The following is a 24,413-nucleotide window of genomic DNA, read 5'->3' as shown; positions in this document are numbered from 1 at the left end:
GCTAAATGTGCTGATTTCTACAAGTGCTTCATGCACATACCCTGTTACAGACTAACTACTTCTTTCTGCATAGCTACAGCTTTTTGCAGAGCTCAAACAGTATCTTGTTGCCTTGGCATCAACTTTGTAAGGACACAAGCAGCAGCTGGATCTATATATCCACACATTAATCAAGTACTATTAGCAATAGGATCTACGTATCCGCTCCTTGGGGAAACAGGTATTTCCCTTTGGCATTTAGAATCCGGACAAGGCCGCACCTGGGCCTGTCTGGGGGTGTAGGATCCAAGACAACTCCTTTGCTTCCTCCTTGAGCCCTGGCTGGGCTTGGGGAGAAAACCAAGAGGAGAATGAAATCAGGTGTCCCTGCTCTAGAAGTTCTGTCAGATGCTCCTGCAGCACTGTCCAAGCCGGGCTACTCTCACAGCGCCCTCGGAAGCCTCGTGGCCGGCAAAGGTGGAGGCACCGCAGGATGTGCCCGTTGCCGGCCGTGGCTCTGCAGGGCTTTGCTGGGACAGCTTCCCCCAGCCGATGTGTGGATCTGGATGAAGGGGAAAGGATTAGGGTATCTGGAGATGTATCTCTCTTAATCACTAGAGGCAACCTTTTGTAGTAATGATTAGGTCTAGTGCTTAACTTATCCTTTTGGGATCATTTTTTGGCAGTGCTGCATTACAGTAAATTGCACTATTCCATGCTGGGGTCCGTGCTGGCAGCGGGGCCGGGCCGAGCAGCGCTTTCAGCCCCAGGTCCCGGCTGGCCGCAGCTGACGGGAGCGGCGGGAACCGCCGGTGGCACCGGGCACCGTCCCCCTCAGGGGCCGCGGGGCTCAAGGCACCGAGGAGCCGCTGGAGGGCCGGGAAGGCGGAGGGCACCGGGGCTGCCGCAGGGACAGCGCCGCCCAAGGCCCCGCGCTGCTGAGCTGCTGCTGGTGCCTACGGCACTGAGAGGACGGTGAGGCGGTGGGGGCTGAGGGGAAGCAGCGGAGCTCTGCGGGAGCTGAGGGCGATGGTGGGGGCTGAGAGGACAGGGAAAAGGCACGGGCTGAGAGGGCCGGCGGGGCTCAGGGCACCCCGGACACTGAGGGCGATGGCAGCACTGGGGGGCCGATGGGCTTGGAGGGTCTGAAGGGACTGGGGGGCTGCGGGTGTGCTGAGGCTGTGGCGGGGCTGAGGGCACGCTGCAAGTGACTCAGCATTCCCTTTGCTTCCCACATCTGCGTCTGCTCTGCGTTTCCAGAAGGGCCGCTCTGCGCAGGACCGAGCGACCGAGGGGGAGCGGGGGGAAATGGGCCGGCCGCGTTCCCTCTCTATCTTGTGCCACCCATCCGTGTACCCAGTTACCTTTGTGCCTGTACATAGTTATGTTTCTGTATGTCTCGAGGTCTGTTTCTGTACGTGCAGAGCTCGATAGCTACACGGTCCTGTTTCTTGAGTTACAGTTGTGTGGAAGTTTAGATGGGGACACTGGTGTTTGGATAGTTATGTAAAAGTACACTCTGTGTAGAGTTATTTTTATACAGGTATCAATATATTTATATACCATAGATTGTTATATTTATACATGTATAAAGTCCAGTGTACACACGTGTAGTATTGTACAGTTTAGTTTCTGCTCTGAGGACATTGAGATCATTTGGCTCTTTATATATATACATACATATACATATATATCTATAAATATAGAGGCACTACTTTGTAACCTGTAACATACTTGATTGTAGGAACTGAAATGGACATTTGTATCTTTATCTGTAGTCAGCAGAGTTGTACCATTCTGCAGCCAGCTTTTAACTGAAATTGGTCATTCTATATAAGCAGTGCAGTCATAGCAATCTGTAATAAATTTCCCTTTTAAACTGACATTGGCTTTGGGGCCCTTCTCATTTCCAGGATTAGTGACCGCACTGACGTTTGTCCCTATTTCTTCACTGATCCTTACGCTTTGGCGAGTCTGTGACAGGCTGTGGCACCCAATTCCTCACAGGTCTGTCGATCTGTGGGTAATAGAACCTGTCTCGTCTATGAAACGTTCATCTGAGGTTATTTATCTGTGAGTTGTGCTCCATCTCTAGAACCCCTTTTCAGAGACTGAAAGAGTTCATGCCTCAAACATTGAGACAAAAGAGTTTTGCCCACTACAACAAGAACTGTATAAAGAAGCTACAACCAAAGAAGCCTCCCTGAAGGTACCTGACTGGGACTTTGGACTGTAAGTTAAACCACTAAGATTAGATAAAGAGAAAACCCATTCTTTAATTATCTCAGGCCTAGGAAAAAAAAAAAAAACAAGGCTGAAGGAGAAGAATGCATCCACAAGAGAGCCAAAAGCAGCAGAGTGTCACAGTTGAGACGGATGTGACACTCACGATTCAATCACACCAACTCCGTTCAGAAGGCAAACAGCATCTTTAATTCTACAAAGCCTCTTTTATACAGTTTCTTGGCACTCGTGCTGTGTCCCCATTGGCTTCTATGTTAACACCCTACAAAACTGCCCATGGCAGGGCAGGAGAGGTTTCCAGCCATGCACACACCAGCCTGGGAATGACCTCTGCCCTTCATGCCGAGCCTGGGCAGGGAGTGGATGTGGGTATTTCCACGTCCTACATCCCCCAGGCACTCTTTGGTCCCCAGAAGGGAGGGGTGAAAGCCTCTGCTTGGGGCACGTCAGAGGGAACCAGGGCTTGGGCAGCAACTCTGTCCTACCCCCACCATGGGGCTTCGTCCTGCCCCTGTGTCCTTCCCGCAGCACCGGGCAGGTGCACGTCTGCCCTCGGGCTGGGGAGCAGCAGGGCCTGTGCTCGCCTCTTTTTGAGGCTTCCAGGTGCTGAAGGAGCTGTGGGTGGGCACCCCACAGGGGTAAGCTGGGGAGGGCTTCAGGAGCAGCCGGACAGGGGAACACAGCTCGCCAGCTGGGGAGAGCTGCCCCTGCAGCTGTGGGCAGCTCTCAGGCAGAGCTGCCTGACAAGAGAGGAGAGGCAGCTTGGGGGTCACCCAGCTCTCTCCCTCTTCACAGGACCAAGGGAGCCCGAGTGACCTGTGTCCCATCCATGAAAGCCCTGGAGAAGGAGTTGAGCCGGGCTGTGCAGTGAGTGTCTCCCTGCTCTGGGCTCGGTGCCTGAGCACCGCTCCCCCAGCCGAGCTGCAGAGACATCACCGCTCACCTCCTTCCACTTCTCTCTTGCCCCGAGGAGGACACTGAGTGCCAGGAGGGTGGAGAGGCTGACTGAGGACCTGGCAAATGTGAGAATGGCTGCCTTTCACCCACGTCTGGCTGCGCTGCCGTGCCAGGCATGTGTGGCTAGGAGGGAGGAATTGTCTGCGGTGCTACTCAGCACGCAGAGGCACTGGGGAGCCACTGGCGACACTGGCACGTCCTTGCTGTGGCCAGTGGCAGGACTGCTGTTGCGCAGGGCAGAGAGGCCGGTGGGCCAGAGGCTGCCAGCTGTGTGCCACGCTCAGGCTGCCAGGGCTGGCTGGCACCCGGCCGCCGGCCCTTTGTGCTGTTCTGCGAGCGCACCTGGCTTCTTGCGGGCTGATCCCGAGCACGGTCCTGCCGTAGCCCCGTCCGACCAGGGAGGATGACCTGGCCGCTCACTTCTCAGGTGAGCTTGGGAAGGTAAGGCGAGCTTCTGCTCCGGCCGAGCTGCGCTCGCTCGTCCCCCGAGTGCGGCTGTGCAGCTGTGGCACCCTGAGCGAGGACATCCCCTGGACGGGCAAGGGCACCTGCGGGGCGGTGGCCACTGCAGCCAGCTGAGCAGGGACAGAGAGCCTGCGCTGCTGCCCGCAGCCTGGAGAAGGGCAGGGCCAGGGCTGGGGCGGCTTGTCCCAGCGCCGCGCCAGCTCTCAGGAGCCCCCGTGCCACAGCCCCACCTGCGGCTGCCGGCTGCCTGCCAGGGGTGCCGCACGGCTCCGCACGGTGCTGAAGGCAGGGCAGGGCAGGCTGCGCTGGCCTGGTGGTCTCCACTGGACTGCGTTTTGCCCTCACAGTGAAGCAACTCTGGCAGCTGTGTTTTGTTCCCTATTCCTTGGTCTTATACGACTGCTGCCAGGATTCACCAGACATTCCCTGTGGACAGAAGGAAGTGGTACGTGATTTAGGAGCTTTGTGCTACAACCTTTACTCACAGCCCAGCAGTACCAAATGCAGTACGATCACTCATGTCTGCAAACTTAAAAGAGATGAGGCCATAAATCTCAGAGCTGTGCACTATACAGCACAAGGCAAAAATTAGTAAATTTACACCCACATGGTGTCAAATCAGCTTTAAAATTGCTTCTTGGCTTGACACAAATAAAATAGAGCCTCCTCTCTAGACTGCCTGATTTGGCAATGAGGCATGGCTTTTAGTGTTTTCAGGACTATTCTCTAATGTAATACAACCCCCAATCTGCTTTCCTTAGAACCAATTTGCTTTTAAACCCAGACTTACCCTTCCTGTTTAGGTGACACATTTCAACATCTGCCAAAAGAAACAAAACAGCAAATAAAGCTTTTAATCCAGCAGCATCACCTACTTTGTGCACTGCGGTTCCTGTTAGAAGATGCAACAAAGGCAGCGGGGGTGACGGCTGAAAGCAAGGCAGCGTGATCCACAGGGAAGGAAAACAGAGCAGCTAAGCGGCAACAGGAAGATGCAGAGAACACGAGACTAACTGCTAATGTTTTCCAGATAGTGAACACCACGACTGAATACATCTGGAGAAGTGGCTGCTCTGAACAATCACTACAGCATCATTTCACAGAAACAAAAGTTAGAATTAGTAGCTGCAAAAACCACTCTTAACTCGCTCTAAAGACAAAGTGCCTGGGAATAACTATGGACTAATCCAACCACAAGCCTGTGGTGGGCCTGCCAGGTAGGAGCTGTGATTTCATTTCTACAACGGCCAGTGCCAAGCATTTAAAATGGAAGCTTCAAAAAATCCCTCACTACAATTAAGCCCACCATGTCTTTGTAGATGTTGTGATGACGGAGCAGAAATTACACCAGTTCAATAGTGGGAAAAAGAAAATGCAAGAAAGCAAATATTGAAGCAAATAGTTGCGACAGATTAGTGATTTCACGCTACACAGTATTTAACAACAACAAAGTCTATGGCTAAACAGCTTGCCACCTTTACCTGTTTGCAGGAATATGTTCCTGAGGAGGCAGCACAGCTCAGCATTTTCCCATGAGACATTGGCAAAGCTCGTACCTTCTGTGTTGAGGAACATGACTGGAGTTGTCCTGTGTTTGCAGTGGCTGCCCCCATGGCAGGGGCGGCCTGTGGGCCAGGGGCCTGGGGATGGTGAGACAACCCCGAAGTTTGAATCAACCCCCTGGGGTAATCCTTAAGGCAGGGTGACCGAAAGGGCCTCTCCCAAGGTGCTCTGTCACTTTATGTTAACGTACCCCAGTTCTGTTTCCCCGATTGTTGCGCTAACTCGCCACCCCTATACCCTTAGAACCTCATGTCCTAGAACGTTCTCCCTTCCCCGCTTTCCCATTAGCCCTTGGTCCTTGGCTCCTCCCTGTGCATTTCCTCATTGGCTCCCGTACCCTGGCCCCGCCTATGTACTGCCCCGGTGCCCTCAAACCATTGGTCCCTGATGCTCTCCCTGCCCCTTGTCACCCTCATACCCTGGACCCTCCTGTATTCTGGGTCCTTCTGGAATTCTTCATGTGCTGGGCAGTAAACTCCCGTGGAACTCTACGCGAAGAACCCCTCCCGCCTGTTTATTCTTGGTGACGCATTCGGCAGCTCTCCGGTGGTGTACGTGCGCGTGGCTTCTGTGGGCGAAGCCCAGCTCTGTTGGGCGGAGGCTGAGTGCCGAGTGGTGCGGTGCCAGCCGAAGCAGCCTCATCTGAGACGCTTTCCAGAAGGATGCAACGGCCTCTCGCCACAACGGGCCGGCAGCGTCAGTCCTGAACCAGCACTGCTCAAATAAGTTTCTGATAAGGGTTTGTCCTAGGAAAGACTTTTGCTGGGGAAAAGCAGTGAAAAACACCAATGAGTGCTTGAGAGGGAGAAAAGCTTCACATAGCACAAGGAACCAGCTGTAAACCAAAGGTTTTCTTGTTTAGTTTTTCTTTGTTTAATTTGTTCAGTTAAGGAAGGGTGTGGAGGGGGGCCCATTTGTCACAACCCATCAGTAGGGGCCATGATGTTCATTATAAATTCTTGTCAGGCTGAAATAAGACACCAGACACATGCCAGGGAGCTTTTGTGGTTTTATTGTACAGTCACCTTAACTCCAGCAACCAGCCACTCTTTAGACTGAAAAGGTGTTGGCTAACAAGCCCTTAAATTTGTACGTGTGGGGTATACCCAGCCCCTGCCCTGGAGGGATGTCTGCTGAGATAAGGAGATTGCGTAATTGCCCAGCAGGACTCCCTGGAAAGGCAACCACTTCTTTAGTCATGCGAGAAAAGACAGACCCACAATCCTTTAGGAGACCTTATGCAGATCCTTTGTAACCCATTGGCCTTTACTCATCCCCTGTATCCCTATAAAAGCTAGCCCTCTGCCCCTGTGGAGAGGGAGAGTTCTCATCCCTGGCTTTCCCCTTCGCCGGAGTACGGACCGACAATAAAGCTACCTTTGTGCGGAACCAGCCACACGAGCCTCTCGTCTCTCTCTCTGGTCTGGCTTGGCCTGGAGGCTGCCCTGCAGAGCTGAGCTGAAATCACGAGCTGACAATCACTAAAGAGCCGACAGCCTCTGCAGGGGCCCTCCTGCCAGCAGCTGAGGGAAGACACCGGGCCTCAGGAAGGCAATTCCTTTCGGGACCATCTCTCCAGACCGGTCACCTCTTCCTGAGTCAGAACCACTGACCCTTTCACCAGCTGTAATATGTACGATAGATTTTCACAAGTGCTGACAAAGGAGCCCTTACTTTTGCTCAGTGCACTCCAGTCAGCTCTCAGCTCCTCACAAGGACTTTCTCAAAGGTGCTGGCCCACGAGCCACAACACACGGCCACAAGCTCCCCACTCCCATGGTAAACTTCAGGACCAAGTGTGGAGCAGAACAGGACAGCCATGCTGTGCCCATGCAGAGTGAGGGAGGAGAAAAATAAAGGCAGAGAAGAGAGTGACAGAACAGATAATGTCACCAGTTGGTCCTGCCACGTGGATAGTCTGGAGCTGGAGTAAACAACGAGAGTGAAAGAGAGGAAAAAGGAAAGCAGGGGGGTGTGATCTGCTTGCTTTTACAGTTAACCTGGTGCAGCCTCCTATGTAAAGTAGAGGTTTTGTGCTGTTTTGTCACGCATGTACAGGCAGCTCTTTGAGCCCTTCTCCAGAAAGCTGAGGTGAGGCTGGGGACTGAGCTCAAGTCTCCAGGCAGAGCAGGTAGTTGGCTCAGGACAGCGTTGCTCCACCTCTGCAGGACCCTTTCTTCTAATCAGAACTTTCCTTTCACAAGTCAAAATGTCTGAGGCAAAACATGCTTTAGTCTGGTCCTCCACACTGAGCTACTTGAACTTTTCTAAAAGTTTCAAAGCTTTGCTCTGTGCCTGAAGTATTTGTGCAAGGCTCTTAACAGTGCTCTGGCATGCGCAGCAAGTGCAAGCTGAAAATGGGTTTTGAAGTGGGAAAATGAAGCTTGCAGGTGTTCAGGGCAACGTGCCAGTGACCGTTCCTGCAGGGAGCTGCTGCAGATAAACCCCTTCTCCATGCTCACCTTGCTCACAATAGTAGGATTTATCACTTCAGCTTTTCATAAAACCCATCGAATGGACACAGGTCCTTTTTGGTCTAAATGATCAATGAACACAATACTTACATCCCTCAATCTGCTTCACAAGGTGTCGGCTTCAATGTACCACACCTGAGATGTTTCTACACTAATGCACACAAAATGAGGAACAAACAAGAGGAGCTCGATGCTTTGGCACAGTCCCAGAGATTTGACATCGTTGGTATATGTGAAACCTGGTGGGATGACTCCTGTGACTGGAGTGCCCTGTTGGATGGTTACAGGCTCCTCAGGAAGGATAGGCAGGGCAGAAGAGGCAGAGGGGTGGCACTGTATGTAATGGAAGATTTAGAATGTGTGCAGTTCACAGTGGGCAATGGTACAGTTGAGAGCCTCTGGGTAAGAATTAAGGGGCAAACAAATAATGCAGATGCCATCGTGGGAGTCTACCATAGACCTCCTACCCAGGACAGTGATGCCGATGAATTATTGTGAGATAATTGCGAGAAACCAAAGGGGAATAGGCTGAGAAACATGAAGGGAAAAAGAGAAATTTGAGGGGAGAAAATGGCAGGAAAAGTGAGAAACATGAGGGGGAAAGGGCAAGCATCATGAGTGAAAAAAGGGCATGAAACATGAGGTGGAAAGTAAATATGAGGGGAGAAGGGTGAGAAACGAGGAGGGAAAGGGTGAGAAATGTGAGTCAAAGAAGGGAGGGAAATGTGAGGAGAGAAAAGGGCAGGAAACTTGAGAGGGAAGAAGGCAGGAAACAAGAGGGGGAAAAGGTGAGAAGTACGACTGGAAAAAATCAGAGAAACTTGAGCTGAGAAAATGGCAGGAAGTGTGAGAAGAAAATAGTGAGAAACAGGAGGGGAAAAGTTTGAGAAACATGAGGGGAGGAAAAGGTCAGGAAACATGAGTGGAAAAGGATGGGAAATGTGAGGAAGTTGTAAAACACCCTCCAAGAAAGAAAGAGTATTCACAGCCCTATTCTAATGTTCCCAAATACTGGTTTCCCTCAATCAATTTTATATCCTTCCCCAAAAGAAGGTTACGGCACTGCTGGCCACACCTCTCCCCCATCAGCTGAATAAAGAGACAGTGGGAAACTTAGGAAAAGGAATACATTTCCAAGTCCCCACAGGTCTGTGCAGGAATCAACATCTGTTGCTCTCTGAAAAGACTGGTTGTGGCAGACTACTTTTTAAAAAGCTACCTAACAGACAGCGTTTCCATAGGGATCTTTTAACCCAATTTCTCTTTAAAACCCGCTGAAGTACCTTGCCTCCAACACTTCTCTGTGTTTTACAGAACACTTGCAAAGGATCTGGATATTCCTTGGCTCACTGACAAGGTGAGGCCATGATTTACAAGCAGTCCTGGGAGCTGCTTCAGCTGACAGCTTAGAGCAGCCCACGTGCCTTCCTCTGTAACCCTCCAGAACAAGGGGATTTGGGAAGGGGCTTGTCCAAACTTCTACGCCTTCGACCTCACTTAGGGAAAAGAGTTTGAATTAACAAGAAAGGTTGGAAAACAGGCTTGTAGGTATCATAAAGAATTTCCATTTGCTACAATATTTTCTTAAAATGCACACAGCTTCACAGTAGAGGTACTGGGCTTCCACCATGTACTGATAACATTTTTTCAGTGGACAAACCTAAGTCTTGAAGAAAAGAACAGACCAGAAAAAAAGCCACTTCAAATATGATAGAAGCAACAAGAAGAGAAGGAATTTACCATGAAACTTCTTTATTGCAGAAGTTCAAGACTAACTTTTGTAATCTTAGATGAACTAATCCTAGGTTTTGAATAAATACCCTACTGTTCAATAGTAACATAAATAATCCTAGAGGAACTAATCTTCAGTTTGAAACAAAAAGTCCGGAGTTCATAGATGTTCCCTCGCTGAAGCAGATGATTGGTGCCAGGACTCCACTTGCTGCTTGTCAAATTCAGATATTCATTGCTGAATATGTGACAGCTTTTTGTGGAGATACTGGTACCCGCTCTTTACTTCAGAGCAGCTGCAGCTACCCTATAAGGGAGAAATAAAAAGAAAATTAGGGCATGCAAGCCTTTCTGCGGAGTTTACAATTTCACGTCCTTTGCTTTAAAATAGCCTTGAGCCAGTCTCATTGGCTACCACACCCTGCAGATGTGGTGTCACACATACCTGTTGTATCTGCTGATAATCTGCTAGGACTCGATGAAGCAGCATTTTCATGAAAAAACCCCCCATGAAGACAACATGAAGAACATCTCACTACCCCCAGAAAATGCAACCTTATCTAAAACACTAAAAATACACTCAGTTTGACTCTAGAGATTTTCTTCTCTGTGAACCACAGCTCTTCTGGGAGGTTCACAAAAGTAAATCCCCAGCTCCTGGCATCATCCAAGATATGCAATTGAGCTTCTCAATAGGCAACAAAAGGAGCACATGCTCTAAGACTCTGGTTGGGACATCTCTCGCCTTGCTGTGTGTTCACAGCTCAAACAGGGCTTTTTGGGCAGGGTTTTGCAAAAATCAGGCCCAGCCCAAGCAGTGTCTGAGCATATATGCCAATTCCGCAAAGTTTCCCTTTGTCTCACTGAATAGTACCAGGGAATCTAAAATTCTCCGTCTGCTCACAAATACATTTGCAATCTGGCTGAAACAGAAATAAACACCATCCAAAAAGCCTCAGTGTGCACACAGAACTGAAGATGTGCAATGTTTGTGTCCAAACCAGAGAAGCCCAGGCTGGACGGGCAGAGTATCAGGTTTTTAACAGCCCTCTCTGCTAAAATCGTAGCGAGGATCAGCCATCTGAAAGATGAGTAAGCGGTGGCTGTAGGTTGAGTTATGTGCTTAAAACACTGAGAGAGTCAGGAAACCTTTGGGATTACAGCTGCTGGTTTCCAGTCTCCTCCTCCCTCTGTGTATCAGCCCTCCTCAGCTCACTAGGATGCTGAGGCAGTCAGCAAGGCCTGGGCTAGTTCCGGGTACGTGATGGTTACTCGAGCTCAGACATTGATCCTAGCGGGCCTTTTAACGCCACCTCAATGGAATTTGATTGGTAAGTGCACTGAAGAGTCTGCTGGTAATGTGGACTCGGGGAAGGCATAAGAGAGAGATGAAACGCAATCTTCAGAGTTTTATCCTTCTCTACCCGTTAGGCTGTGGAGCCTGCAGTCAGAAACTTCCGTTGTTCACCCACTTCCTGAAACTCTTGGTGATCTCGTCTATCAGGACATGTAAATTCTGGTATTCCTCATACTCCGTGTTGAAGTCATCCTTGTAGCGCTATCTCCAAGGAGACAATGGCTACCTATTCTCTAAAGGAAAAATCACATCATTTTTCTATGAGTGTGCTCTAAGAGAACACTCTAATATGATTCTATTCCATAAAGCACACGTGCAATTTTACACCAAGCACACAGTGACTGTCAAGCACAGACACCAAGCTTCGAGCCAGTCGCTCCGTGACTGGCTGTTTCTACATGCAAGCACACACGCTTCAAGAGAATGTAGTCAGGTAACTTAGAGATCTGCCACATTTCTGTGACAGTTACTTACTAATATTTTACATGGTAGAGGTTTTCTTCAGAAGCAAGTGTAGCACACTTAGAAAACACTGGCACTCATTCAAATATCGAAAGACCAACAAACACAGCGGCTTCAGTGAGAGAAGAAACATTGCTAAATTACAATTTCTTTCTATGTAAGGACAGCTTAATTAGTTCCATTTACTTCTGAAAATCCATCTGCATTACAGTTTTGGCAGGGGTTGCATTTATGAAGTTGGGTGAACAGAGCTGGAGTTCTCACCTACATTTATGTCTAACAGCAAAGCAGAGTTAATGATAAAATTTGATTCTTCTAGTGAACAGCAATTACATCGCTGACCATTCAACTGAGGCACTTGTAATACGGCCACAAAAAGAAACTTGAGAGAAGTCTGAAACCACAACAAAAACCCAAACCACCACATCAGCTCCTAAGGAGGGCAAACCTCATTAACGCTTAAAGCCACTGATGTGTAAGGATCTTTCCTCATTCCCTTTGAGAACTGCAGGAGACCTGACTGCCCCTGCTGATGTCACAGCTCTGACAGAAGCTGGGAGCAATTTGCAGTGTTTTATAGCACACACACACACTTCTCCCTCCCCTTCTGCACTGCAAATGTGACGAGGGGATGCAACACCACTGCTGCAGCTGACCCTGTGCAACTGCACTGCAGGGAGTCCTGGCCTTACCCACCACGGTGTTCATCTCAGCTCTGAGCCTTGGAGGCCCTGGAAAACCTTCTCAAACTCATCCTTCCAACACAGGAAAGATGGGAGCTAATGTCTCTACAAACAACTTGATGTGGGTGAGGGTCTTTAAGAGAAATGAGTGTTTATGTCTTTGAAATGGGCCTTAATTTGACTACAGTTTGAACTCCTGAACTTTAGGACAAACAGGTTCACACAAAGTCTGTTGCAGAGCCCAGACAGCCTGAACTTCTGAACTTTGGAGGCAAAAGACATGCTCAGGGGGGGGAATATGTGGTAGGCAGTTTGGGAAGGCTGTACCTTCCTAGTACCTCAGACAATGGGGAAAGGAAGAGGGCAACATGCAGCCAGGAGTTTAGGATAAAAAGAGGCTGCGTCCTCCAAAACCTCAAGAGAGACCCCATGGGGTATGGTCTAGTGGGCTCTCTCCCTTTATTCGAATAAAGTTGCAGGACTTCTCTGTCTCCTTCATGGACACTGGCTTTTCATAGTCTGGTCTTCCACACACTTCCAACACAGGAAAGAGCTTGTGACAGCTCCCCCACTGTGAGTGGCAACAGCTAATTGTTATTTGACTTGCATGAAGTGGTCTGGTTGTTCCCTTGATGACACAGGGTGTGTGGAGGCAGTACAAGTTGCTTTAAGTCCTGCAGAAAAGCAGAATTCTGACACTTGCGATATGCAGATCTTTAAAAAGCCAAAGAACACCAACTGGACGGGGTTGAAAAAGTCCTTCAGAGCTTTGTTCTCACAGTAAATTACTTGGAAGAATCTGCATGTGTTAATACTAGGGCTCACACGACCCTCTCCACAGTAGACAGTCCCTGGTTTTAGAAAGAGGGCATGGCTGGAGTATCAGTAGTCACAGTATGTTCAGTACAACTTCTAACGACAGCTTTGCTGCAAGTGTTTAATTTCCAAAAGTGCATTTGCCGACATGGCTCAGCCCGCGTGAAAGCTTCAGCGTAAGCACCAACCTGCAGCACAGTACAGATTTCAGAAGGATCTGGATTATCTTCTCTCCTTTCTCAAAAACAAGTGGCTCCCTACCTAACACAACAAATGCTTAAATCAAATTGGTGTCCAACCTGCTCTGGGCAGATCTGTCGTTATCTCAACCATTGATGCCGCATGCTGGGCGTCAATTAAGGCCAGTACTTCATGAATGGTTGTCCACATTTTCCATCACCAGCCAGAGATCCTCATCGACAAGGGAGGTGAAAGAAGAAAACAATAGCTTAGAGAAGAATGTGCACAGCTGAATTACCTTACAGAAAAAACTACAGTTGAGTTGTGTTTCCAGGTCACTTGCAATTGAACACAGAATATAATGGAGAGACATTCCTTTTTGGCTAGATACTACCTGGAATCTGCACAGTTTAAGTGAGAAAGGAGATTACTAACATGATCTTTCCATAATTGGGTCACCTACAACCAGGGTGAACAACCAGGCTGGCAGAAGGAGAGAAAGCGAAGGAGAGAAAGACCCCCCCAAAACTCTCAGTTGGGGCACTGCTATTGTTCAAGTCTGTAGCTCACAAAGAAGCCCCTCAGCACTTGCCCAAGTTCATCAGCTCATATGCTTTTTTAAGTTACTCCAGCACAGTCTGCATAGCTGTATCATGACAAAGTGTTTGTTTAGTGATGAGGAACACACCTAGTGCTGGCCGTTCCTTGTGCAGCTGCAATGCCAGAGAATAAAGACTCCTTCTTTTCTTTTCACCTGAAGCAAAACCTTCTCGAGATCTGTCAGACCTGGCAGCACATCCTTCCAGCAAGTGGCAAACAATCCCAAGTTAGTTGGAAGAATGATGAAAATCAGACTACTGGACAGCCACAGGAAAGGTGAGAGTTCAGAAGTCTATTCCTACTGAGATGTACAACTTCTATCACACCGAAAAACACCTTTTAAGTGTCTTTGCCTTTTCTGTGGAATTCCAGCCTCCAGCCCTCATTTGGTTACCTCTTTGCTAAGGACAGATTTCAACATTAAAGGCCAGCCTTGCTGACAAAATGAGTATATATACACCTTTGAATCAGCTCCAAGCAAGCTCCACAAGTCAAATGGGGAGGTACATTTCACCAAAAAGAGTATCTTAAAAAGCAAAGGACAGTCCCCTCTTCTTAATCTAGATTAAGATATACATCAGACAGGACAGTTAATGTCTTAAGATGAATTCAGTTACCAGACATGAACTTCATCAACACTGCCACCACCACCAAAAAAACTTTCTTCAGAAAGGGAAATGTAATTGGTTTACAAGCGCACCCTGTAAAGGTAGAGCAGCACCATACATTAACATTCCTGTGTATTTCACACTCAAGCTGTTGGCTTGTTGGATTTAACAGGTAATCCCATGAATGACTATATACCTTAGAAGGGCCAGAAATAGGATGTTCAGATACATATGAACCTTTCTGAGAACTGTAGTGGTTTTCTTCTTGTTGCTGACTCTACTGACCTTAAAGCAGAATATTCAGTGACAATGCAGATCCTATTGCGTAAGGGGCAGTGGCATGGAGAAGGAATTGTTTACAGCCAGGCTGCGTGGAGGCTGTTTCTTAAAAAGTTTGTTTCAAGTGCCACAGAACCAAGTTCTGACTTAGAACAGAAAGTGAAACACTGTGAAGATTTTGGGCCTAACCCCCATCTCCCATGCCTCAGCCTCAATGTAGAACCTTGTCCATGGGATATTTTAATGTGACATGGGGAAACTGCTACCAAATGCCAGTAACTAAATGACCATTGCATCTGAGGCAGATGCTGATCCAGCAAGCTCACGCCACACTGATGGCCTGTAAAGGATGCCTGTGATTCACCAGCAGAACAGGTGAATCCAATTTACCCACTTCCCAAAAAACTCTGCAGATCTTGTCAAAATACAGACTACAAATCTCTTGTTTACAAGTATCTCTTGAAAGACATCTCAAGTTTGTTTTTCACAGGGTTCATCTGTAAACCAGCGCTACATTTTATCAGGATTGTTACGGGATGGCATTTGCACAGACCCACACCAACTATTTATGGGACTTCGAGCAGCAAGCAATGCAGCTCTTTGTGCCAGAGACTGCCCTTAAGCATTTTTACACCACCGTTCACAAGGACAATGCAATCCTGAAGGCAGTAACTCAGATCTACTGCAGCCTAAAACATGAAGACAAGATCACTGCAGACAGATTTTACTCACATCTTGAGATTCAAATAAAACAATAAAAAAAAAAACAACCCCAAATTGGAAACAGTAATAATTAGAAGCAAACAAAAATTAGAGATCCTTGATGCACCAACTTCAGGACACAGGAAGTCTTTTTAATAATAGATTGCCTATACACCTACAGTATTTCTTTCTTAATGCTTTAGTTATTGAATATTTATACGCAGAAGTGACCGACTACGTCACTAAATACGTTTTTACAGTACTACAAGACAAACTCCAGATTCCATTATTTCATGGAACCTCTTTCTATTTTAAAGTACCACAATGGGCAGTCGCCTCTTCAAAACTCTATGCCAGCTATTCATAAACCATTGGGAAAGAAAAGCCCCAAAACAAAACAAAACGAAACCCCAAAGCATAGAACTAATTAACCCAAACAACTTTTTGGAAAGCCACTACTACCTGGCAACAAAAACATGCTCAACCTCTCAGTCCTGTTTTCCTCTAGTACATTACTCAAAATGATTCATATTCCTCAACTACTCCAGCAGCAAATAAACCGACAAGTCCATCCGAGACGTATCAAAATATGACAGAACCTCCACGGAAAATGTAGCTTTGTTTTGGAACTGCACAGGAAAATCTCTCCAAGTTTTCTTCACTTAAAAGCCTGGGTAAATCCAGGCTCACACTCATGCTATCCAAGAATTTACCGCTAGGGTGAGCACATCAAGCTCCGACACACAGACACAAAAACACACACACAGACACTGCCAGGTGAGCACACATGCCTCGCACCCGCACTTGGAACCATCTTCCTGCTGAGCTGAGGACAAGGAGCGAGCGGAATACCGCAGGCACTCCAGCTTTACTGCACGGCATCCGACAGCCTTGGAGCTACAAAGCGAGCACAGCTCGGAGCTCTTACTGTCCGGAGCGAGCCCCGAGGAGCTCCCAAATCCCGCAGCCCCTCCCCAGGCACAGCCCGGGCGCAGCCGGGGCCGCTCCGCCTGCGCGGGGCCGCTGCCGGGGCGGTGTCGCGGCTCCTCCGCGGGGCGGAGCTGAGGCGGAGCTGGCGCGGCCCGGGCGAGGCGGCGAGGGCGGGCGGCGAGGGGCCGGGGCGGTCCGGGAACGGGCGGACATCCCGGGAGAGGGGAGAGGTACCTGGGAAAGGGAGGAGTGACCGGGAGAGGGGGGAGAGCTCTGGGGGAGGGGGGGAGATCCCAAGAGAGGGGGATGAGCCTGGGAGAAGGGGGAGATCCCGGGGTGGTGGTGGGAGGGAGAGCCCTGGGAGAGGGGATACCCTGGGAAAGGGTGGAGAGCCCCCCGGGAGAGGGGGGAGAGCACCGGGAGAGGGAAGAGCCTGAGAAACGGTGGGTAGTGTTATGAATGATTTTTTGAAGATTGGCTTTCGCCATATGTTGTGTTAATTACGAATTTTATTATAAATTGTATAAGGGATTCTAATGTTGGGTATTATGATATTATCCGTTGGAAATATCAAGGGTATAAGATACATGTTAAAGGATTGATGTTGCTGGGGTGGCTTTGATTGCACACGTTTGGTTTGGTGGGGGTTGGGTGAGTTTTGTGTGACAGTGCCCGTTCTGTGGGGAGCGAGCTGTTGCCGGCCAGACTTCGGGAGCAGCACCGTGAGAGCAGTGAGAGCCCTGGCCATGCAAACCGCGATCGCCTCAGAGCCAGAAAAGCGCGGGCTCGCAGAAGATTGACGGGGCCGTGGCCGTGCAAAGCCAGGGATTGCTGTGCATCAGCCGCGAGGCTGTAAAAGGCCGAGCCGCCGTTTCCTGAACGAGCCGCGGGCAGCCAGCCGAGCTCCCAGCGCTGCCCTTTGGCTTTGCGAATTTTTTTTTGTTTTTTGCTTTCTCAGTAAATTTTAATAACTCACATCCACTCCGCATCGGGGTCGTTTATAACTGATGCGGACTCGTCCGGGATCTGCCCAGCAGCTCCAGAAGTCCCGGAGACACGCGTGTGGAAGGCCGGCCCCGCCGATTTTGGCGGTCCCCCTTGCGCCTCCATCGGATTTTTAGACCCGAGCTGGGGTACCGGGAACGAGGAGAACGCGCAAAGCAAAAGTAAAATTCCCCTGGTTTTTTTTTTTTTTTTTTTTTTTTTTACCGCGGATATTTAATTTTTACGTGCACGAAGACCCCGCCCCACACGCGCTGAGAGGACTAAGCCAGCGAGCGGGCAGAGCGAGAGAGCCCCGGAGAGGAGAGCACCGGAGGATCGAGGACGGAAGTGCCTGGGTTGGATAAGGGCGGAGATGCGGTGATTTGGAGGTGGCAGGGAAGGCTGCTGGGACGGGACGCGGGGTGAAGGGGTTACGGCGGGAGTGCGGAGGGACGGAAAAGCGGCGGCGGTGACGCGATGTGAGAGCAGCGGTGGCTGCTAGGAGGCGGGAAGCGGAGCGAAGGAAGCAGAAGCCCCACGGGGCCCTGAAAGAGGGGGCTTGGCTGCTGCGAAAGAGGAGGTAGTGGTAGTGCACGAGGATCCTGAGAAACGAGAGAAGAAATACGTGTGTGTGAGCATGAGGTGCGGAACAGCGTGTGGAAACCGGCAGTGGCGAGTCGCAGGGAAGGATTGGATTGACAGATTGGGAGGCGGACACAGGAGGTCAAGGGGGACGGATTTGGGTGCCACAGTAGGGACCGGACACCGGAGGTCAAGGGGGACGGATTTGGGTGCCTCACTAGGGACCGGACACCGGAAGAAAAGGCAGGGACAGCTCCGGGATTTTAGCGATGGGGCAGACAAACAGCAGAGAGAAATCCAAGAAAGACAGCAAAAAGGTCCCTGTGAATGTACCGTCAGACAGTCCCTTAGGAGTAAAATTATCCCGGTGGGACTGCGACCCGGATACCAGAGGGAAAGATAAAAGAAAGGTGTTGCAGTATTGCATGGTAGAGCGGACCAAAGCGGAGATACGACCCGACCGCGTAAGGTGGCCGAAATACGGGACTTTTGAAGGGCGGATTTGCAGAGCCTTGCAAGCATGTGTGAGTGCAAAGGAACCCTCCAGCCAGGAGGAGAGGGACTATGCAGCCTGCTGGAGAGGGGAGGTTTTTCCTTCGGAAGTTAAAGCTTTGAAAGTAGAGGGGGGAGAGGAGTGGGACCCCTTAGACCACCTGCCCCCGCCCTGTCTCGTTCCCCCGGGGGCGCAGGCGCCTCCAGAAGCCCCGGCATCCCCTCTTGCCCCAGATGCCCTGATGCCCTTGGGAGCGGCTGTACCCCCAATTTCCCCCGGTGTACCCACACCTCTGGAACCTCTAACACCCTCAAGCAACCCGGGTGCACCGGTATCTCCGGAGGCACCGGTGCCTCCGAGGGGAATGACTCCCCCAGATGGACCCAGCCAAAATACTAGAAGTAAGATAACATCCTGGGGCGGGGAGGATTTTGGAGATGGGAGTCACAGGGTGCAAAAGTACCTCCTCAGGGAAGTGCTAGTGGGAGGAACGCGAGGAGGAGTGGGCTTTGTAAATGTGCCTCTCAACTCATCCAAAGTAAGAGCCTTTAAAAAGGAGTTGAAGGGGCTGGTGGATGATCCCATCGGGGTGGCAGAACAAGTAGATCAGTTTCTGGGACCAAGCACATACACTTGGGATGAGATGCAATCAATTCTAGATATCCTGTTCACTTCAGAGGAGAAACGACTGATCAGGGTGGCAGGCATGAGGATCTGGGACAGGGAATATCACCATGCACAGCAGAGTAGGGAAGAGAAAATGCCAATTCAACGTCCTCCCTGGAACCGTAACACTGAAGATGGGAGGCGGAATATGGAGGACTACAGGGTCTTGATAATTAGAGGAATAAAGGAGGCCGTCCCACAAAATCAAAATATTATTAAAGTTTTTAGTGAACAACAGGGAAAAGAGGAAACTCCCAGAGAGTGGCTGGAAAAGCTCAGGAGAAGCATGAGGCAGTATTCAAGTATAGACCCAGAAACAGAGGTCGGCCAGACCTTGTTAAAAGTGCTGTTTGTCATGCATGCCTGGCCGGATGTCAGGAGAAAATTACAAAAGCTTGAGGATTGGCTAGAGCGGGGCCTCAGTGAATTATTGAGGGAGGCTCAGAAGGTGTATGTTGCCAGAGAGGAGGAGCAAATGAAGTTAAAAGCTAAGGTCATGGTGGCAGCTTTAAGAGAATGGAATCGATCAGTGGAAAGTGGAACCCCTCGACAGGACAGGAGGTGGCAACAGGAGACGTTCGAGAACGGTAGTAAACCAGGGAGAGTGAGAGTAAAACGTCAAAATCACACTCCTGTATGCTTCCATTGTAACAAGAGAGGACATCTGAGGAGAAATTGTCCTTGGAAGGAACAAGACCGAGAGGTATTTTAGGGAAATATACAAAAAGAGGAGATTCCTAAGAGTTTATTACTGTTGTTGGTGTCGAACCAGGAGTTTCATGAAAATTATAATCAGTTAACATTTTCCTGATTGAAAGGAATCCCTAAGCTGCAAATGTTATATTATCTCTATTCCCCTGCCAGGAGACCGGATGATACCTGTAGGTTGGTACAGGTGTTGAGAGAGTTAGATGAGAGGACTTTGATTAATATCCTGTGATCACTGAGAACTGGAAAATGAAGAATCTGATCCTTATAATTGTGGCTGAGATCTTAATGATAAGTAACTCTGTTTTGATTAACTCTTGTACCCCCCAGTGTTCAAAGACTCTGGAAATTGCTGGAAGGAGTGTTACGGCCTTTATCCATCACCTCCATATCCCCCCAGCCTGCTGTGCCAGTAAGCCTGCAGGCTGTCAGCAAGGGATGCAGGTTTCTTGGGTTGCACGGAACCTAGAAGCGGGTGTGGATACCGGGGAGGGTGGCACTGCCCTAAAGGAGAGCCCTGGCTGTGCTTCCGCAAGGAAGGGCAAAAGGGGCGAGGAAATCCAGCAAGCCCCTCCCAGAGACTGACAGATAGGTATGTTACAAGTCAGCAGAAAGAAAGGAAGATCAGTGGAAATCCACATGCCCACAAATTATCCTCAGGAGACTCCAAGTTAGCATCCCTGAAGAACTTATTCCTATATGAGGAGATAAGAACAGAACTTGAAAGAGAACCAGAGCTCCTGGTGGTGGGGAAAAATCTGCTTGTGGACCTAGCTGAAAAGGTAGCTAAAGAACTGGGAATTCCTGACTTCTGGGTGTGTGGGGGAGCTCTAAGGAGCAAGGAGTGGCTGTGGAGAAGGACCAGTTTAGATCCTTTCCAGATAATAAAATGGAGTCATTCCATCATTTCTAAGGAACGAACGGGAAAGACCTGGTGGGTGGATTCTAACATCTAGAGTTATGGGGGAAGAGCGTTTAAGGAGAGAAGGGGACCAATTTGTTCAGTTTGTGGGAGAAACTCTCTGTAAAAGGGTTACACTTGCAATTCGACATCTGGCATTACTACTTGGTGGCCTAAGGAACCCTCTTGGTACTGGTCAAAAAGGAAAGGGAATAATTGTATTACTACTCCAGAAACAGGGATGTTTAACTGTTCTGGTAAAAACCCTTCACAAGGAATACCTGAACTTCTCAAAAACTATTTGACTCTTCTAAACATTGGTGGAAAGCCCCTGCTGGACTGTTTTGGATTTGTGGACAGAAAGCCTATTCTAAACTTCCTCCATTGTGGAAAGGGAGTTGCACACTGGGAATTAGAGAGCCTGGATTCTTCCTGCTACCCTTAGAAAAGGAGAATAAATGAAGAGTTTCCATTATGTGAAGATCTAAAACGAGAACAAAGAAATATTCAAATAGGAAGTTCCCAGAAATGGGGGAAAGATGAGTGGCCACCTGAGGGAAGTATAGAAACATATGGGCCTGCAGCCCAGGCTCATGATGGAAGCTGGGGTTACAGGACACCAAGTTACACGTTAAATGGAATCATTAGACTGCAAGCAGTAATGGAACTTGTCCCCAGCCGTACAGCCGGGGCTTTGGAACTGACAGCAAAACAACAAAGCCAGATGGGAGTGGCTGCACGGCAGAACCGGTTAGCCCTGGACTATCTGCTTGCTGAGGAAGGTGGAGTATGTGGGAAATGTAATACATCTGACTGCTGTCTAAAAATTGATGATAATGGAAATGCAGTACTGGACAGAGCTTCAGACATCAGAAAAATTGCTCACGTGCCAGTACAAAAATGGAACTCAATGATGGACACTAACTGGTGGGACAACCTATTTGGAATGGCCTGGTGGAAGAAGGTAGGCTTTCTATTCCTATGTGCAATTGCCGGATTATTGGTTTTACCCTGTTTTGTTCCCCGTTTCATCCATTTAATTAGTGCAGTAATAGAAGGGATGCAAATAACAAATGTAGCAGTCAATCCCAATACAGCAACTAGCCACCAAGGAACAGGAACTCAAAGGATCATGATTCTAAGGAAAAGAGATAGTGAAAAGGAGAAAGAAGAGGAGGAAATGCAGCTTATTCTACACAGGTTGGAGAAGAGTTGTGAGCAGGGACGTGAGCTGACAATTCAGGAACCTCCAAAACAGATTGGTTCATTTTCTAGTGCACTTTCCCTTGCGGTTCTTAGAAGAAGGAGTTGTTACCCGCCGACCCCAGCTCTGGACTTCCATATAGACCAGGTAAAACCAGGAAATTGGGTTCTAATGAAATTTTTTGGAAGGTAATACCTTAACACCATGATGGTAAGGCCCTCCAGGTACTGATAATGACAGGGGACAGTCGTCAGGACTGCCGGGTGGGGATGGACCTATGTCAAAGGAATTGAACCCAGCTCGTGGACAATTAAATCATCACCTGGACGATTGAGGATGACCCTAAAATGGGGCACCCTTCCCCGATGTAGCGACTAAATCACCCTCCAATCAAAGGAAGACACTGGTGATTTGGGACACTCGAGGGATAAAATAGACTTTGATACTGTTTTGGGGGGAGAGGCAGTTTGATCTTCCTACAAAAGGTGGGGAGGTCTGGGGTATATTATTACAAGTTTGGTATAACCCTGTGTGATCTTTTAAAATCCAGAAGCGACCGGGATCTGACAAAAGGAAACATCCAGGAGAGTAAAAACCTTGCAATTTTAAATTCCAGCAGGGATGCAGCATAAAGTGAATGTGAGTTCATAAAATCAGAGGGCAAGGCCAGGTGGATATCCCCACTTGCCATGTAAGGAGCCGTCAGAGACTGAAAATAGTTCATGCCTCAAACACTGATATAAAGTTTTGCTCATTTTAAAGAAGCTACAACTGAAGAAGCTTCCCTGAAGAGTGGGACTTTAACTGAAAGTCAAACTGTTGATTAGATAAAGGGAAATGCATTGTTTAATCATTTCAGGCTGAGGGAAAGGAATGCATCCACAAAAGGCCAAAGCCAGCAGCTGCAGCTATCCCCGGCTGAGTTTGGAGCAGGGGAGAGCACAGCTCACAGAAGCCAGGGGAGAGTGGCAGAGAATACTGAGAAACTGGAGAGGAACTGGTTAGAAAAGTACAGCAAGTGTATGCAAGAAAGGATGAGGAAAAGGCAAAAGCAAAGGCAAAGGTGATGGCAGAGATTGTGGACATTGTGGATAACAGATTTGGGCGTTCAGTTCCCTTTCCTGCTCGGTGTTTTGTGCAGAGCTGAAAGGCTTCTGTTTGGAGGGCACCCATGCCCCTGTGCCTTTTGTGTTTTGTTGTGAAAAGCCAAAATTGGCAGGTTTCAGTCCTGAGGCCAATCTGGAGCTCCTGTCTTGTGGGGAACTCCCCCCCCCCCCCCCCCCCCACCAGTGTGTACTTTATTGTGGAGAACTCTAATCCTGCAGCCAATTCTGCAGCTGCTGCCTTGTGGAGATGGTGGTGTCCCTGTGCAGGCCCAGGTATTTGTCATGCAGCCTCATCTGCGGGGGCTGTAGAGAAACCTATGGGGAAAATGTTTTGCTGTCCTTCCTTGGTTAATTTGTTAGTCACCTCTCTACTCCTGGGGTGGACTTGGTAAAAAAAAATTGAGATTAGGAACAATTGGTTACTAAAAGATGATTGATTACTAAAAATGTGATTGGTTATTAAAAAAAAAAAAAAAGAGAGAAGGGGGGTTTAGGCAGTAGCATTGCTTGCTGCCGAACTTGATCTTGTCCAGAAGTAAAATCACTAGAACAAAAGGAGCAAACTGATAAGGCAAACTGCTCCAGGGTGAAAAGCAGAAGCCTACTAAAACCCTGAAAGAAAAAAAAGCAACTCAAGTGCCTGATTCACAGACTGCAACTCTTGCAAAACTTTTAAAAGTCTCACTCCCTCCACTGAACAATCGATTGGAGGAAACCCCTCTGAAACCCGTGGGAAACAACAAAAGTGCAACAAGCACTTCATAGAATAAAAGCTAGAACTCCACCTGAATAAGATAACACAATTAGCAACTGGTTTCACTCACAGGTATTTTGCAGGGGAAGTTTGTTTCTTTCTTTAGAAATGTCAAACATCCCTGCAGAGAAGATACAGGAAACCGTTTGAGAGCAGAGAAACTGCAAGCAGCAAAATCACACCTAAATGTGATACCATTTCTTCACGTGGACTCTGTCACTTTGTGTTAGCCACAAGAAGTTTTTATTTCTTTTTAATAATCGGTGTAGTGGGCCAAATTTTCACTTTTCTTTTATAGGAATCTATCGGCAAGACAGAGCTGCATGAAAACCAATGAAATTTAAAGTGTCACCATAATTGTTTGCATTGTCAGTTAGTTAATGTTTGTGATTTGTTTGTGTTTTCATTGCAAGGGACTTGGTGAGAGATCAAATAGAAGTTAAAGCATTCTGTGTATACTTGAGTTTAGTTTTTGTGTCTAACTTTTGTCTTTTTACTGAAAAAATGTTGTAGCTAGGTCTTATTGATTTGTCTCAACCAGTATTATCCTGAGAGTTGGTATAAGAATTTATACATATTTGAAATCCTACAAATCTTCCCAGTTCTGCCTCAGAAGGCTTCAAAATCACTATAATCTGGCTAAATTTTTTTGATTTTCTAATAAGTGAATTAAAGAATCTTGACAAAACACAAGCAAATGCTGCATAAGAAATGATTGAGTCCCCCTTCCTAAACCAGGAGGAATACAGAAAAGCCGCCTACCAGCTCTCAAACTAATGTACTGTTGAATTTCATGCCATATGTCTTAAGAGAGTATTTTTATTTTGCCTTACTTCTCCTACCCAATAAAGTCCAGAAGAAAAAGCTACCTAGGATAAGTTTGAAAGGAAATTAATTTCCTTTTTAATCCCACCAATTAGAAAAAGCCACACTTTCTGGTTTGTGTCAAGATTAAACAACAGTGCTATGATCTGTCTCCTGGAAA

At 48.3% G+C, this 24,413-nt stretch overlaps 1 protein-coding gene and 1 long non-coding RNA gene across 2 annotated transcripts in view; both read left to right on the top strand.

Moving 5' to 3' along the window:
• Positions 1-24,413, top strand: part of LOC125320283 (serine/arginine repetitive matrix protein 1-like) — a 147,879-nt gene that overhangs the window by 8,587 nt on the left and 114,879 nt on the right. The gene's annotated exons all lie outside the window — the stretch shown is intronic.
• Positions 197-9,815, top strand: LOC125320423. The gene is made up of 3 exons (XR_007201109.1): positions 197-954; positions 5,195-5,197; positions 9,805-9,815. It is a non-coding gene; the product is annotated as an uncharacterized LOC125320423 (long non-coding RNA).

Source organism: Corvus hawaiiensis, chromosome Z, assembly GCF_020740725.1.
Source record: "Corvus hawaiiensis isolate bCorHaw1 chromosome Z, bCorHaw1.pri.cur, whole genome shotgun sequence".
NCBI classification, from domain to species: domain Eukaryota; kingdom Metazoa; phylum Chordata; class Aves; order Passeriformes; family Corvidae; genus Corvus; species Corvus hawaiiensis.
Note: the sequence above shows the minus strand (reverse complement) of the source record. Positions and strands in the feature narration are given on the sequence as shown.